A 15,748-nucleotide genomic window follows, 5' to 3' on the forward strand; every position below is an offset into this window, starting at 1 on the left:
ACTCTCCCTGGCTGGGATGCCACCCATTTCTTACTGGTTCCTGTGTCCCCAGAGCCTGGCCTAGCTCCTGGCATTTGGTGAGTGCTTCAGTGATGTATTTGCTGGAGGCACATCCTCCTGACTGGTGCGTGCACAGGGAATAAAGGTGGACACACGAGAACAGTGTTGCCAGAATTCTGGAAAATTCTAGAAACAGGCTTAGACTTTTAGGAGTTGTCTTCATACACTTAAGCAAACATGAGTACCTAGCTAGTACTTCATCAGGAGACCAGGCATTTTTTTCCTCTTAAAAAAGGAGGAGGAAGATGAGGAGGAGGAGAAAGAGGAAGATGAGGAGGAGGAGAAAGAGGAAGATGAGGAGGAGGAGGAAGTGGAAGAGGAGGAAGATGAGGAGGAGGAAGATGAGGAGGAGGAGGAAGAGGAAGGTGAGGAGGAAGAGGAAGATGAGGGGGAGGAAGAGGAGTTGGAGGAGGAGGAGGAAGAGGAAAATGAGGAGGGGGAGGAGAAGGAGGAGGAGGAGGAGGGGAGGAGAGTTCAAGACCAGTTGAAATATGTAGGTCAAAGGCTGGCAAGCAACAGGACGCCGGGACACATCGCTCTAACCTCGTGAGGTTGATTTTCTTGATTCACAAAAGGCTCAAAGGTGAATTCCAACAACAGCTTTGGACATGTTTCAAACCGAGTTCAAAACGCTCCCCCCAACCCCCACCCCCCCCCCCCGCTTTACTTCAGAGGACAAATAAAAGAGGAAAAACAACAGGAAGTGGAGTCAGTGCTGTTTGGTTTAACAGACCTTTCTAGGCTCTGGTGGCAATAGCTTCAGACAAGGACAGGAGCTCAGAGAAAGGGAACAGCAGGAGGGAGGGACAGCAGGTGGCATGTGATGGCTGCTGCCATGCTTTGGTGACTGCCACAGTGAGAACTGGCTCCCCTGTGACCTCCACAGCCCTTCCTGAACCCTGACTGGCACAGGAGTCTGGAGCTTGTATTTAGAGGAGCAGTTCTCACCCTATGGGTCCTAATCCCATTGGGAGTCGAGCAACCTTTTCACAGGGGTCAACTAAGACCATCAGAAAACATATCTACACCGTGATTCATAAAGAGTAGCAAAATCACAGTTATGAAATAGCAATGAGAATAATTTTGTGGTTGAGAGTCACTGGAACGTGAGCGGGAACTGTATTAAAGGGTGGCAGCTTTAGGAAGGTTGAGAACCACTGTTGAAGAATTAGGAGGAGCAGGCTATCCCCACAAAGGGCTGACAGTGCCGCCATTTCATCCTCCTGTGCTGGCGTTCTTTTGTGTCCCAGTCAAGGTGGGGAAGTAGGGTCAAGGAAAGAAGCAGTGCTCCCAACCTTGGGGCGTTCACGGCGTTATGAATGAAGGAGCACACGCCGCAGTAAGACCAGACTAATTGCCTGGTTATATAAACATCAGTGGAGGAGAAGCTTCAGTAAGAAAGGAGTGGGGAGAGAGATCAAATGGAAATAGAGAATGGCACACCTGGATAAAACTGAGAAGTATAACCTTGGCCAAGATGTCCGAGGCTCGGCCCTGAATGCCACCAGTGTAGCAGATCCAGTCCACTGCTCACCAGGTTAAAGGGATATAGCTTTGTCACCCTGTCTATAGAGTGCTGTGCAGTACACATCTCAGAGGCTAAGACCACCACAGACAACTGTGGGCAACTCACCCTTATGTTTATGCTATAAAACTTAAAATTTAAAAACCACGAAACTAATCAAGCTGTAAGAAGTACCGAGGTTTCAAGAGGAAAACAGTACAATTTCCTTTTAAAACACTTCCTGGGTGTAGATTTGCTTCTGCTACAAAGTTTTCTCTTTGCTTTGCTACCTGAGTGAGACATCTTGTTAACAATGTTGCCCTGTCCCCTTAAACAGTGCTCTTGACGCTCTAAAACAGCCAGGGGAGATGGACTTCTAAGCCCAAAGGTAGGAATCTCACAGTAGGTCAGTTGCAGGCCTCAGTTAGACGAAATGAGATAGCCTCAGCAAATCCAGCTTACGTGACCTGGGGCTTTGATAATAAGGCCATTTCATATTTCCTCTTCTTTCCAACTTGATACAGGTGGAAGGGAATAACCCCAGAACAGATGCTCATAAATGCAGGGTGGGGCGGAAGGAACTTTATTTGCTTTATTTGACCTCTTTGAAAACACTTAGGCAACCCTGATAAAAATTAAAAATTGCCAACTTATACGCAGCAATGTAGAGTCTCCCAGGAGACCAGTGATAACAGACACACAAAGCAAAGGCCAGCCCAGTGTCTCGGACTTTAAAGACTCTGCCGCTCAGTGGGAGGCTGCATCAGATCGAAGGCGGGCACTTGAAAATCTAGGGAACTTGAAATTGGAAAGTTAGGGTGGTGCTTGCTATGTGACAGGGAGCGAGCACTTTAACCTCTCCAGGATTCTGTCTTCATCCTTAAAGGGGAAAAAGTGATAGCATCTATACACAGGAAGTGGCGGCAGTGGGGGTTGGGGGGGCTGAGAGCTGGGGATGGGGTGGGGGGGTGGAATCCGGGGAGCTGATGGGGGTGGGGGTGGTAAATAAAGGATTCTGCTGAAAGTCCCTAGATCCAGGGCTTGTCACAGAAGCACTGCAATTCAACTGTAGAGAATTTTCCAGGTAACCCTAGGAGATAAAATGAAAACAAACATCAGAACAAGAGGGAAGGAAGGAAAGAAGGAAGGAAGAGGAGAGAGAGGAGAGAAAGAACGAACCCCCAGAAAAGAATCCTGAAAACAAGAAGTTGACCTCTGACCTCCTCGTGAACACTGTGGTCTGCCAGCTGAGAGCCTAGATAAGACACGTAGGAGAATAAAACAGTCCTCACTTAACATAAAGGAGGAAGATAATAATAATAATAATAATAATAATAATAATAATATAAAAACAGCCCTGCCTTAACACAAAGGGGGGGGTCTATAGAACTTCTCTGCACTCCAGGCTTTTGTGATGTGGAAAGTGTGTGTGTGTGTGTGTGTGTATGTGTGTGTATACACACATTTTGTGTATACTTATGGATATACTCGTATGCCCATACTCGCCCATCTTAGTATAATTCCAGGATTCAAGGGGTCGCTGACTTCCATAAATACCTAAAGATTTATTTATTTATATATATATAAATACACTGTAGGTATCATCAGACACACCAGAAGAGGGCATCAGGTCTCATTACAGATGGTTGTGAGCCACCATGTGGTTGCTGGGATTTGAACTCAGGACCTCTGCAAGAGCAGTCAGTGCTCTTAACCACTGAGCCATCTCTCCAGCCCGGCCCCCACCCCGTAAATACCTAATACAGCTGTCTTCACCCTGTGGATTGCAAGCCCGTTGAGGGGTGGAATGACCCTTTCACAGGGGTTGCTGCCTAAGACCATCAGAAAACACAGCGTTTACACTATGATTCATGACAGTAGCAAAATTACAGTTATAAAGTAACCGTGAAAATAATTTTAAGGTTGGAGAGGGGAGGGTCCCCACAGCATGAGGAACTGTATTAAAGGTTGCAGTGTTAGGAAGGATGGGAACTGTTGGTATTCTAAGCTCCACCCCACAGTTACCTGGCAACAGCCAGGTATGCTCCGCCCCATAATTGCCTGGCAACAGTCAGCTGTGCCTGATTATAAAGGGGGTTGTTTGACCCCCTTATCTTTCTTACTTCTCTCTTGCTCTCTCTTTTGTTCTTCCCTTCTCTGCTCTCTTCCCCTCTTTCCCTGTCCCTTCTCTCCCCACCCTATTCCCCTCACGTGCCCATGGCCAGCCTCCTTTACTTATCCCTCCTTTTACTCTTTTTCTCTCGTTAAACCTCTCCACGTGGAACCATGTTGGCTTGGTGTGCTCTGTCTGGACGCGGGCCGAGATTTCTACCTTAACAGGAACCACTACTCTAAGGTCAAAGGAAAGACTAAATGGAGAAAGGCCTTTGCTACTTGTTTCTTTTCTTTTTAATTAAAACTATGTCTCTGGGGCTGGAGAGGTGGCTCAGTGGTTAGGAGCACTGACTGCTCTTCCAGAGGTCCTGAGTTCAAATCCCAGCAACCACATGGTGGCTCACAACCATCTGTAATGAGATCTGATGCCTTCTTCTGCTGTGTCTGAAGAGAGTGACAGTGTACTTATATAATAAATAAATAAGTCTTTAGGGGAAAAAAAAGAAAAAGAAAAAAAAACTGTTAAAAAAAATTATGTCTCTGAGCGTTTGCCTGCCTGGATATACATGCTCCATGTGGATGCAGTGCCTGTAGAGGCCAGAAGAGGGCGGTGGATCTCTTAGGACTGGAGGTATACGTGGTTGTGAGGGGCCACGTGGTGCTGAGAATTGAACTCCGTCCTCTGCAAGAGGTGCTCCCTCACAGCTGAGCCATCTCCAAATGACCTCATCCCCACAGACCTCTTTTTTTAGCAATAAATAAAATAGTATATCTTTAGTTATCAAAGGATTTGAAAGTTTTGGGTTTTTTTTTTGGGGTGGGGGTGGTAGGGTCTCTCTGTGTAGTTCTGACTGTCCTGGAACTCACTCAGCATACTCTGGTATTAAACCTGGCTAGGAGATTTTATATATATACATATGTGTGTGTGTGTGTGTGTGTGTGTGTGTGTGTGTGTGTGTGTGTATGTATGTATGTATGTATGTATGTATGTATGTATGCAGATACAACTGAACTAAAATGAATAGCTCCCAAACAGACAAGTATGTTCACAAAACCACTGGCTGCCATTACAATGGCCCTAACTGCAACCACTGGCTGCTTAGTCTCTTATGCTTAGGCATTTCTAGGGCAAAGAATGACTTGGCAAATACTTCTTCCCACTATCTGCTCGGAAGTTCCTTTTCTGCATCCCTTCTAAGAGATGTGGTAATGGCCCAGAAGCACCACAGGTCTGCTCTGGTTTTGGAAGGAAGTCAGGTCAGCCAGCCACAATCAACAGGCCAGAGCTTTGCATATGCAAAGTCCGGGGACTCCTAGACTCACCTGCCACTCAAGTTCCCATGCGTGCATAAATCAGTATGTGATGTGTGAACGATGCAGAGGCTTTCGAATCTAGCATGAATGGGGTGGGGGGCTCGAGGAAATGAGGGGCTTGCTAATGGAAGTGTTTGCAAATTTCTACCTTCAAGGTGGCCTGGGTAATTCAGGGGATCTCTGCCCATGTCGTGCATACATATCTCATGCATTAAGAAGAGTATAGGGAATACCGTGTACCCAGGCTGAGTAAGCCAACATCATTTTCAAACCCTTATGCTAAGTCCAGTGAGGATGCCAATCCTGACCCTCCGAGGTTCTCCTAAAACTGAGAAGGGACTGCAGCATGGACGAAGGTGGCCCAAGGCTCATGCTGGGTCACTTCATAGTCACCACCTTCCCCCGTGGGCTCTGCTTGTCTTGGGCTTGAGGTTTTCTTAGCACCGAGGAGGTCCAGGTTCCAGGCCACCCCACGCCTGGCATCATTCTGGATTCCTAAGATCTTCTGCAGTCCGCCAATGGGAATGCTCCTTGCTTTGCTGAACTGGGGGGCATCCCTGAACCACCAGGTCTCATTTACACAAGGCTGTGTGATCTATACTAAGAACAGAATTCGACATTACCCTAGTGAGCGATTTTCCTATGGTTGGCTCAGTTGAAAGAGGTGGACATTTGCCTTCTCTCTCAGTTTAATAAGCATGTGCATGTAGGTGATGTCTAACACCTGTAGACTTCACTATGGAAAACCAAATGCCTCTGTACCACAGCCAATCGTCAGCCATTTTTTCTCTTCATCTGTGACACTGATAACAGGCACCAGGCACACGAATGCACTCCACACTCTTTATTCTGTTTGGTCTTTGTTTCTATGCCTGCATTAAAAAAGAAAATTAGGCTAGATTTCGGACACAGTTGATAGAACTGGAGACATGGCAAAGCAGCCATGAGCACTGGAGATGTATATATATATATATATATATATATATATATTTTTTTTTTTTTTGCAAAGGGCCAGGGTTCAGTTCCCAGCACCCACGTGGCAGCTCACCAAACCCTCTATAACTCAAATTCTGGGGGCAGGGGGGTGGAACCTGACACCCTGTTCTAGATTCCTCAGGCTCTGCACACACATGGAGCACATACATGCATGAAAGCGAAATACACACACACACACACACACACACACACACACATAAAAATAAATAAGATTTTTAAAACCTCAGTGTGGTATCTGAGAGGGTAATATTCCCCATCCAGGTCTTTGAACGTGCTCTATGTAATTTTATTTATTTATTTATTTTATTTATATGAGTACACTGTAGCTGTCTTCAGACACACCAGAAGAGGGCATTGGATCCCATTACAGATGGTTGTGAGCCACCATGTGGTTGCTGGGAATTGAACTCAGGACCTCTGGAAGAGCAGTCAGTCCTCTTAACCTCAGAGCCATCTTTCCAGCCCCTCTATGTAATTTTTTAATTGACGTTTTGTCCTGTGTTCTTGGTGCCTTTTGTAAGAATTTTAGGAGGAGCTTACAGAAGTCTTTACTCTCACATCAGCACTGGCTTGAGCTTTATCAAGCTTTAAAATCACTGCAGTAGGGGTTGGGGATTTAGCTCAGTGGTAGAGCTTGCCTAGGGAAGCGCAAGGCCCTGGTTCAGTCCCCAGCTCCAAAAAAAAAAAAAAAAAAAAAAAAAATCACTGCAGTAAAACCTGACTGTGGTCTTCAACCCCACATCCAAGAATTCAGACCCAGCCTTCTTCTGTGAGCACCTCGGTTCATGTTTCCAGCAAGACTTTCCTGTTCCTCACAGACCTGGGCTATTTCTGAGATCGACTCCTAGATACTTTTCACCTTTGTTATTTGTGGGTGTTATCTATGTGTTCCCCATTAGCAAACACTGTTTAGCTGTTAGGAGGCTTGGATGCTTGTGTTGACCCTGGGTGTGGCAGCCACAGTGCACAGCACCTCAGGCCTCTCATATTTTAGTTTCTTTGAGCGCATGAACAGGGGTGTCTGATGAGATCCATCCCAGCTGATCCTTCGGATTCTCACTGGCCGCACTCGGGGTGCCTCCGCTGAGACCTGGGAGCAGGGCTCCCAGGAGGGAAGGGCACCGATCGATTTTAGGTGGTCCTATTGCACCATGATAAGATGGGATGCTTTTGGCTGTTCTCAGACAGAAAGTGAAAGTGACAAAATGCTTTTCCTGAAGTCTTAAGGGACGCTGTCTCCATCCTACCAGGGCAGCAGCAGCTAGTGGGCATCACCCACGAAGTTCACCTCCACAGCACCTAGCCGTGGGGAGCTCCCTACCGGCAGCTCAGGTCCCTCTATAGCGCACTTCCCCGTACCTCTGTGTCCTCTCATCCCGTGGACAGCCTCTTGCCTTCCCATCCCCTCCCTCTGCCGAGCCTTACTGTACTGTGATCTTCTATTACAAAAATCCGATTTATCTCTGCTGCGCTTGAAACACTCCGTCATCTCCCACTGAAATGGAAATCAAGCCATTGTCTTTCCATGGCTTGTCTGGCTCTGGAACCAATTCTTGCCTCAGCCCTGATATCGCCTCCCATTGGAAAGAGCCCAGGCAAAATCACTCTACACGCGTCACACGGTGAATATTGTTATTGTTGTTCTGAGGCAGGACACTGCTATTTAGCTCATGCTGGCCTCAGACGCACGATCCTCCTGCCTCAGCTGCTGCTGCTGCTGCTGCTGCTGCTGCTGCTGCTGCTGCTTCTTCTTCTTCTTCTTCTTCTTCTTCTTCTTCTTCTTCTTCTTCTTCTTCTTCTTCTTCTTCTTCTTCTTCTTCTTCTTCTTCTTCTTCTTCTTCTTCTTCTTCTTCTTCTTCTTCTTCTTCTCCTCCTTCTTCTCTTCTTTCTTCCTCTTCTTCTTCTTCTTCTTCTTCTTCTTCTTCTTCTTCTCCTCCTTCTCCTCCTTCTTCTCCTTCTCCTTCTTCTTTTTCTCTTCTTCTTCTTCCTCTTCTTCCTCCTCTTCCTTCTTCTTCTTCTCCTCTTCCTCCTTCTCCTCCTCCTCTTCTTCTCCTTCTTCTTCTTCTTCTTCTTCTTCTTCTTCTTCTTCTTCTTCTTCTTCTTCTTCTTCTTCTTCTTCTTCTTCTTCTTCTTCTTCTTCTTCTTCTTCTTCTTCTTCTTCTTCTCCTCCTTCTTCTTCTTCTTCTTCTTCTTCTTCTTCTTCTCCTCCTTCTTCTTCTTCTTCTTCTTCTTCTTCTTCTTCTTCTTCTTCTTCTTCTTCTTCTTCTTCTTCTTCTTCTTCTTCTTCTTCTTCTTCTTCTTCTTCTTCTTCTTCTTCTTCTTCGTCTTCCTCTCCTTCTTCTTCTTCTTCATCTTCCTCTTCCTCTTCTTCTTCATCTTCCTCTTCCTCTTCCTCTTCTTCTTCTTCTTCTTCTTCTACTTCCTCTTCCTCTTCTTTTTCTTCTTCTATTTTTTTTTAATTTAAAGGCACTTTATTTTTAGACAACCCACACAACATGCTTTTTTTCTTAAAAACCAAAACCAAAACCAATGCCTCCACTCCAAGTAAGTCGTGGTGAAAGCAAAAGCCCAAGATGGATCAGTCCCATTTGTCCTGAGTCCTGGTGTTTGCATGGTAAGCGGCAGCCAATCATGGTGACAATTATGGTGACAGGTGATAGATCCAACTTGTTAACGTTTTTCCATCTCTAAGCCATCCTTAAAGAAAATCATGCCATCTTCATGGCAGTCCAGGAGAGCAACCTGGAGTTCGACCTGACCTGGATTCATGTTTTCACCAACAAACAACTGTCGGTTATTGCAATTAGCAAGGACGTGCTTAATTCGCTCCACAACTCCAGTCATGAAAGGCTTTCCTCTTTCTGGTTTCTGTTCTTCGAGTTTGCCTCTGAGTGATTTCACGCAGTCTTTGATGTACTCTGTAGGCCTCTTCTGTGAAGCTGGCTTCTGGTAACTGACTGTACAAGACATCGTCAACACCAGTGACTTTTGGAACCTTCGCCCTCTGGACCTTCAGCGGAAGCATTTCCCCCAGTGGGCGAATCATCGACAGCACCCTCTGCTCTACTGGCCATCTTGCCCTCCACCTCCAGGCACGGCCCATCGGAGATCTTGTAGATGTCGGAGAACAGCTCGTCATGGCTGATGAGGTCCCGGTTGATGATATTGGTGATGGCTGGGGACAGCGGCGCTAGCCTGACAGGGCAGACGAGCGCTTTGCAGCCGGGAGCAGCGCTTGGGTGGAGGGAGGAGCAGGGGAAGAAGCCTGCCTCAGCTTAAGTTCTGGAGTTACAAGTATGTGCCACCATACCTGGCCATACCTGAAATTTATCACACAATCCATATTAATTCTTCCCTTTACCCCAAACGGTGGTCTGTCCCCCATGTCGTTCCTTTACCACACAGCTTCACAGAATGTCTGGATGATGAAAGAAATGAGACCTTTTTTTAAACCACTTACGACACTACATCTTTAAGGTATGTTATGTTTAAATTGTGTGTGTGTGTGTGTGTGTAATTGCAATGTCCACGGAGGCCATAAGCGGGTATCTAATCCTGGACCTGGGGTTACAGGAAGTGGTAATGCACCCTACGCAGGCACTGGGAACTGAACTCTGGTCCTCGTCCCTCGACGGGATGAGCCTGCTGATCTCTTTTACACCCTTGGTTTACAGGTTTGGTTTTACAAACCACTCCTCCTACTTTTGCATAAATACAACACTAATATTCTGCCCTTTAAATGCTTCAGGGGCTTCCATAGCTCTTATCCTGAGGTCCAAACTTTCCACCCTCAGGTGTCCCAGAAGCATTGATTCTCTGGTCCATCAACCATGCTCAGTTCCAGCCCTGGTCAGCTCTGTGCTCTAGGGACAGTGAGTATTTTCCAGTGCCTTGAATGTGGCGAAGTGGATTGTGTGTGAGTCTGCATAAATGCTGCTTGTCCCTAAGACAAGAATCAGACATCCTCTCTGACTTCTTCCTTTCTGGACACCACTTGTAGCGGCTATTCCTGGTTGTCAACTTGACTATATCTGGAGTGAACTACTATCCAGAATGGGAAGGCTCACCTTTAATCCTGACCTTGAGGCTGGGGAGATACGAGTTTCTGACCTGGATCTTGGCATGGAGATCTTGAGGCAGAGTGGCTATGAATCTCAGGAGAGTAAGGCAAGGAGATCTCTGAGTCATCTAGGATGAAGCAAGTCCCAGATCCAGGAATGGCGGGACACACCTGCTGGAGACCTACATAAGGACATTGGAAGAAGGAAGAGACTCTCTTTTTTGCCTGCTTGCCTTGTGGGACTGAGCCACTGCTAGATCCCTGGACTTCCATTCACAGCTGCTGCTGATCATTGTTGGGGAGTTGGACTACAGACTGTAAGCCATCAACCAATTCCCTTACTATATACAGATTATCCATAAGCTCTGTGACTCGAGAGAACCCTGACTAAGACACCACTCACGGGTCAAAACACTCAGTCTGGTTCACCTCTCTTCTTCTGTGTTCTGCTCCCACATTAGAGGAACTTCCTGGAGCTGTGCTCTTGATCTGCACAAGGCAAGTGATCGTTTGACTTTCACCAACAATGTTTGCACGGTCTAGCAAAGTGTCCAGCATCTGTTCAAGTCTCAATAAAAGTGAACGAAGGGAGGTATAAAGGCCATGCATTGCTCTGGACCAACTCCAGTAACCGTACATGTAGCATTACCAACCTATTGGCACCCGAGTGTCATAGACAGCGTGGTGGACAAAGGTGGCCTGCCTGAGACCCTTGCAAGCCACTCTTCTTACCTCACTACCAGAGCCCTATAAATGGCGGATCCAACGGAGTTCCTTCTCTCTCCTTCACAGGACTGGACTAATCACTGTCAACTGGTGCCAGGCATGTAGGAGGGGGCCAGTTAATAATTATAGTCAAAGCTTCTTATAATTAATTACTTAATTTTAAGTTGCTTGAGTTTAACTCCAGCAAAAGTGACTCATGAAACTGGGGGAACCATGTAGATAATTTAAAGGGAGAAAAACATATTTGAAAAAATAAACAGAAAAACAAAACAGAAAAACAAAAAACTCCAAAGTGACAATAAAAACACTCCTTGTGCAGAATGAAAGATTTGGGTCTGTTATTCCAATATACATTGGGATGGAATTATACATGCTGGGCAGAGTTATCTGGTTTCAATTTAATCAGTAGTATCAACAAAGAATCTGTCAGCTTCTTTCAAAGGATTCAGGGATAAAATGTGTCAATGGGTCCATATAAGCCAGAGGAAGGACCCAAGTCACTGAATCTTATGACCACCATGCCTTTAGACTGACTTTCTTGATGTCTGTGACTGCAGCAGGGGGTGTGGGGTGTGCTGGGGGTGTTGGGAGGTTGGGGGTGGGGAGAAACATGAGGGGAGAAAAGTGGGAGGAGTACACAGATGTTTCAAGCCAGTTTGTTTTCTTTTTAATTCTTTAGATTTACTTATTTTACGTTTATGATTTTTGTTGTGTGTGTCCATGCACCATGTGTGTGTAATGCCTACAGATTCCAGAAGGGGGCGTCAGATCTCCTGGAACTGGAGTCACAGATGGTTGTGAGCTGCCCTGTGGGTGCTGGGAATTGAACCTAGGCCCTCTTCTAGAGCAGCAAGTGCTTTTAATTCCTGAGCCATCTCTCCAGTCTCCGTTCATTTTGGGAAAATTTCATTTTGAGGTTTTAAGATCACTTCAGCTTATGGTGCAAATCGCCTGATGATATTCATTTACACGGGTCATAATGAGAAATTACATGTTGAAGGCTGGCAAAATTTGAGGCTAATCTGATCTGTGTGTTTGCATATGTTGCTCTGACTCCTTAAATGGTGCTTCCGACTCATTCACATTCAAATCTTTGCTAAAAACCCAAAAAAGAAATACTGCTTTAAAATGTTCCTTTTATTTTTTGAGATTATAATATGATAGCCTTTTCCATCTTCCTTTTTTTCTTCCAAATCCTCCCATATCTGCCCCCCCTTTCGATTTCATGGCCTCTTTTTTCATTTATTGTTCTGGGCGCAGTGTCTGCAGACAACAGCGTTCCTCTTGCGCCCTCTGGTGTTCAATTCATATCTTTACAGTCATTACTGATTGCATCTACAGCCGTTTCAAAACGTGCCTTGTGAGAAATCACTAATCTGGGGTTGGGGATTTAGCTCAGCGGTAGAGCGCTTGCCTAGCAAGCGCAAGGCCCTGGGTTCGGTCCCCAGCTCCGAAAAAAAAAAAAAAAAAAAAAAAAAAAAAAAGAGAAACCACTAATCTGTCTGAGGAGGAAGGTCTCAAGGAAAATTTCTGGAATTCTATGCAGTGCTTATTTTGTGGGGAAATTTCCATGAGGTGATTGACAAGAGCTTCACGTTTAAGGGAAACACGCTATTATTAAACTTACATTGTTATTAAAAAGTTGAATAGCTGGATATGCATGCATGAACACACGCACGCACGCACGCACGCACACACTCTACTCCTGTAATTCCTGAGGAAGCCTGAGTCCAATCCGAGAAACAAGACCCTATCTCTAAATAAAGATTTACTGTTCACAGTGCCATTAGCCTAGTTTCATGCCTCAGGAATGAACAGCTGTTCCTTTTGTGGACATGGGTTTAGGATTGACTTTTAGACTTCCTGTGTAGGGGTCAAACGAACTGGAATTATTAAAGAGCTAACTCTGGATTCCAGCAAATACTTTAACACACAGGATAAAAGTATGCAAAATACAACGGGAGCAAATGTACCAAGAAAATAAGACTCAAATGAGTTGTGTGGGAGGGAAGGGAGAATGGATCTGGGCAGAGTGCAGGGGGAGAGGAAATGCACACAAAATACATTGTAGGCTGAGCTGGAGGGATGGCTTAGCGGTTAAGAGCACCAGCTGCTCTTCCAGAGGACCCAGGTTCAAACCCTAGCACCCACAGGGCAGTTCACAGCCATCTGTAACTCCAGCTCCACGGGAGTCTTATGGCCTCCATGGGCTCTGTGTACACACAGTACATATACTATATGCAGACAAAACACCTATACACATATAAAAGCAAATGTAATTAAATTATTTAAATAATAAATATATTGTGTGAAACGCTCAGAGAGCTAATAAAAACAAGCAGAAAAAAGAACGAACATTAATTTGCCTCCATATAAGGCAGAATTACATATAGTATTTTATCTCTTATAATTATTTTTGGGTTAACATAAAACAATTTTTTTTCTTTTGGTCATGCGAGAAAATTTCTCTTATAATAAGGAAAACAAAGGAACAAGTCACACTTTAAGAAATAAACATCAGCGAAGGAGAATGGGCTCGCCCCATGAGCTTGTTAAATATCTGAAAAGAAATCCGGGAAAAATTGGCTCTGTCTTGTTGTCAAATCCTTTCAGTCGGTCAATTTATAAACCTCTAGCTTCATTCTTGAAAACCTCTCTCGCAGCCCTTTGATTCTCCTTCTTGCAGGCCCTAGCCCCAGCACTAGAAGGAGCTTCTCCAATTTCCTTTGGAATTGTTAATTACAAAAATCTACATTTTATGTAATCTGCTCCATCTGCCTAGCAACACAGTTTCAACAAACCAAGGGAACCACACAGTAGCCTCTGGGGATGCTTAAGGAGGAGGGGTGGGGTCGGGCCACCAGTTAACTGCTGAGGGGGCTACCAAGATAAAATTGCCCTCAATACAAAATCCCAGAGGGAGAAAGCAGGACAAGCAATGTTCTAGATTTTTCTCAAGCGAAACTCTGTAATTACAGTCTCAAGAGTGTCACATGATTAAGATGCCATAAATAGTCCTCCAAGGACAAATAAACAAAAAATTCTTTACCCCTGAATTTCTACTCAGGTCAATGGGTTTGGTCTCATCCGCACCCTTAGGGGAGGGGTGTGGCTTGGCCCCTGTGTCAGGGGCTGTAGTCCGGTGGGTTAACTCGACTGGATCTCAGACCACTGGGCCTGCTTCCTACTTCGCTGGAGTCAGTCAAAAATAGAGAGGAATGGGGCAAGCTGGGACAGAGACCAGGAAAGCATCCACACTTTTTTGTTTCTCTTAACATTCACTAGGAATTTATGGCTACTACATAACCTTACGAGTAAGGACCCAGCAGCGATGAATTCAGGGAGACCTATCAGATCACCAGCCACAGTCCAGCCCTCTTCACAGACACAGACCACAAACGGAGATCAGAAAAAAACTGAATTAGCCAAAGGGTAAACGTTTCAACTTCATTTTCTTTAATCCTTAGGAGTGTAGCTAGACTAACGAGAGAACTCGTTAGAAGCCGGGTGCTAATGGCACATGACTTTAATCCCAGCGTTTGGGAGGCAGAGGCAGGAAGATCTCTGTGAATTCTGCAGTCTGGTCTACACGGTGAGTTCCAGGACAGCCAGAGAAACCCTGTCCAACCTCCGTAGCTCAGATCCCTCACCCCCAGGGATGCCCAGAAGAGCTCAGGGTAGCAGGGAACTTTTTGGGTATCGGAGAGGCAGCCCGGAGGAGTGAATTATATGGAGAAGGGCGCCACAGGAAGTCCGAAGGTTAGATCATAAGAAGCCGGAAGTGCTACCACTTAGCCACCCCTGTGGTCTTATCCCGCGCATAGAACAGAAGAGAAAATCTGCAACAGCACATCTAACAGGCTGCTGCAGCCTAAGGTGAGCTCAGCAGTTGCAAGGGAAAGGCAGGGCGGGGGTTGGCTTTTAAAAACCGCTGCAGGCCACCTAGCAAGTTTTGCAACTAGCCTGGGCTACACGGCTCAAAACAACAATAAAATAAAGACTGCCCTACAACGCCCAGATCCTAGTCAAGCACAGCTGACTAGTCACGGTACCTCATTTCACTTTCCCAAGCCCTGTGAAGTTTATCACCGCTCTTGTTTACTGTCTGTTGCTGAGAGAAAATACGGTCCAAAATCAACGCAGGGAGGAAAGGGTCTACTTGGCTTTCAGGTTACAATGTATCATTGAGAGGCCCCGACTTAAGCAGAGACCATGGAGGAACCCTGCTTGCTGCCTTATTTCCTTTGATTTGTTCAAGCTACCCAGTCCCACTTGCCTAGGGATGGCACCGCCCACAGTAGGCTGGACTCTCGTACATCAATCAAAAAAATGCCCGGTAGATACGCCCTCCTGTCAATCTGACGGAGGCAATTCTTCAGTTGAGGTCCCCCTCTTCCAGATATGATAAATGTGCACCCAAGATCAGCCAACACAATTTCTAGAGCCGAACGAACCAGATACATCCTCGGGTATTTCCGGCTTTGTAAGTACACATTGCAGTACCCACGTTAGAAGTTGGTTTATCCGGGTTGGGGATTTAGCTCAGTGGTAAAGCGCTTGCCTAGCAAGCCCAAGGCCCTAGGTTCGGTCCCCAGCTCCGAAAAAAAGAAGTTGGTTTATCAATGCTCCTTGCCTTCTATTTTCTTCGGTTTATCAATACTCCTTGACTTCTATTTTCTTCCCTGCTACTTATTCAATGTCAAGGGTGCTCAAAGCCCAGAAGAGAGGTCCAAAGTAGTGTCAACGACTGACTGTCCCTTTTGCTGAAAACAAAGTTCCCTGAGAAAACCGGAAGACACTCGCCAGCATAAAGTTTAGTGGTGTTACTGAGTGTCAACAACCCTGACAACATCCATTTTCCTATTACCATAGGAAGGTCCTACCTTAGGGGTCATTACCACAGGAGGGTCGGACCGGGGTTTGACTGGCCTGCAATCTCACTGAGAGCTGTTGAGGATGGTGCTGGCGTCTCA

At 45.8% G+C, this 15,748-nt stretch overlaps 1 pseudogene; it reads right to left on the reverse strand.

Annotated features, from left to right (window-relative positions):
• Window positions 1–8,659: 8,659 nt before the first annotated feature.
• Window positions 8,660–9,374, reverse strand: LOC116885855 (annotated as a pseudogene).
• Between the last annotated feature and the right edge of the window lie 6,374 nt (window positions 9,375–15,748).

Source organism: Rattus rattus, chromosome 16, assembly GCF_011064425.1.
Source record: "Rattus rattus isolate New Zealand chromosome 16, Rrattus_CSIRO_v1, whole genome shotgun sequence".
Lineage (NCBI taxonomy): Eukaryota > Metazoa > Chordata > Mammalia > Rodentia > Muridae > Rattus > Rattus rattus.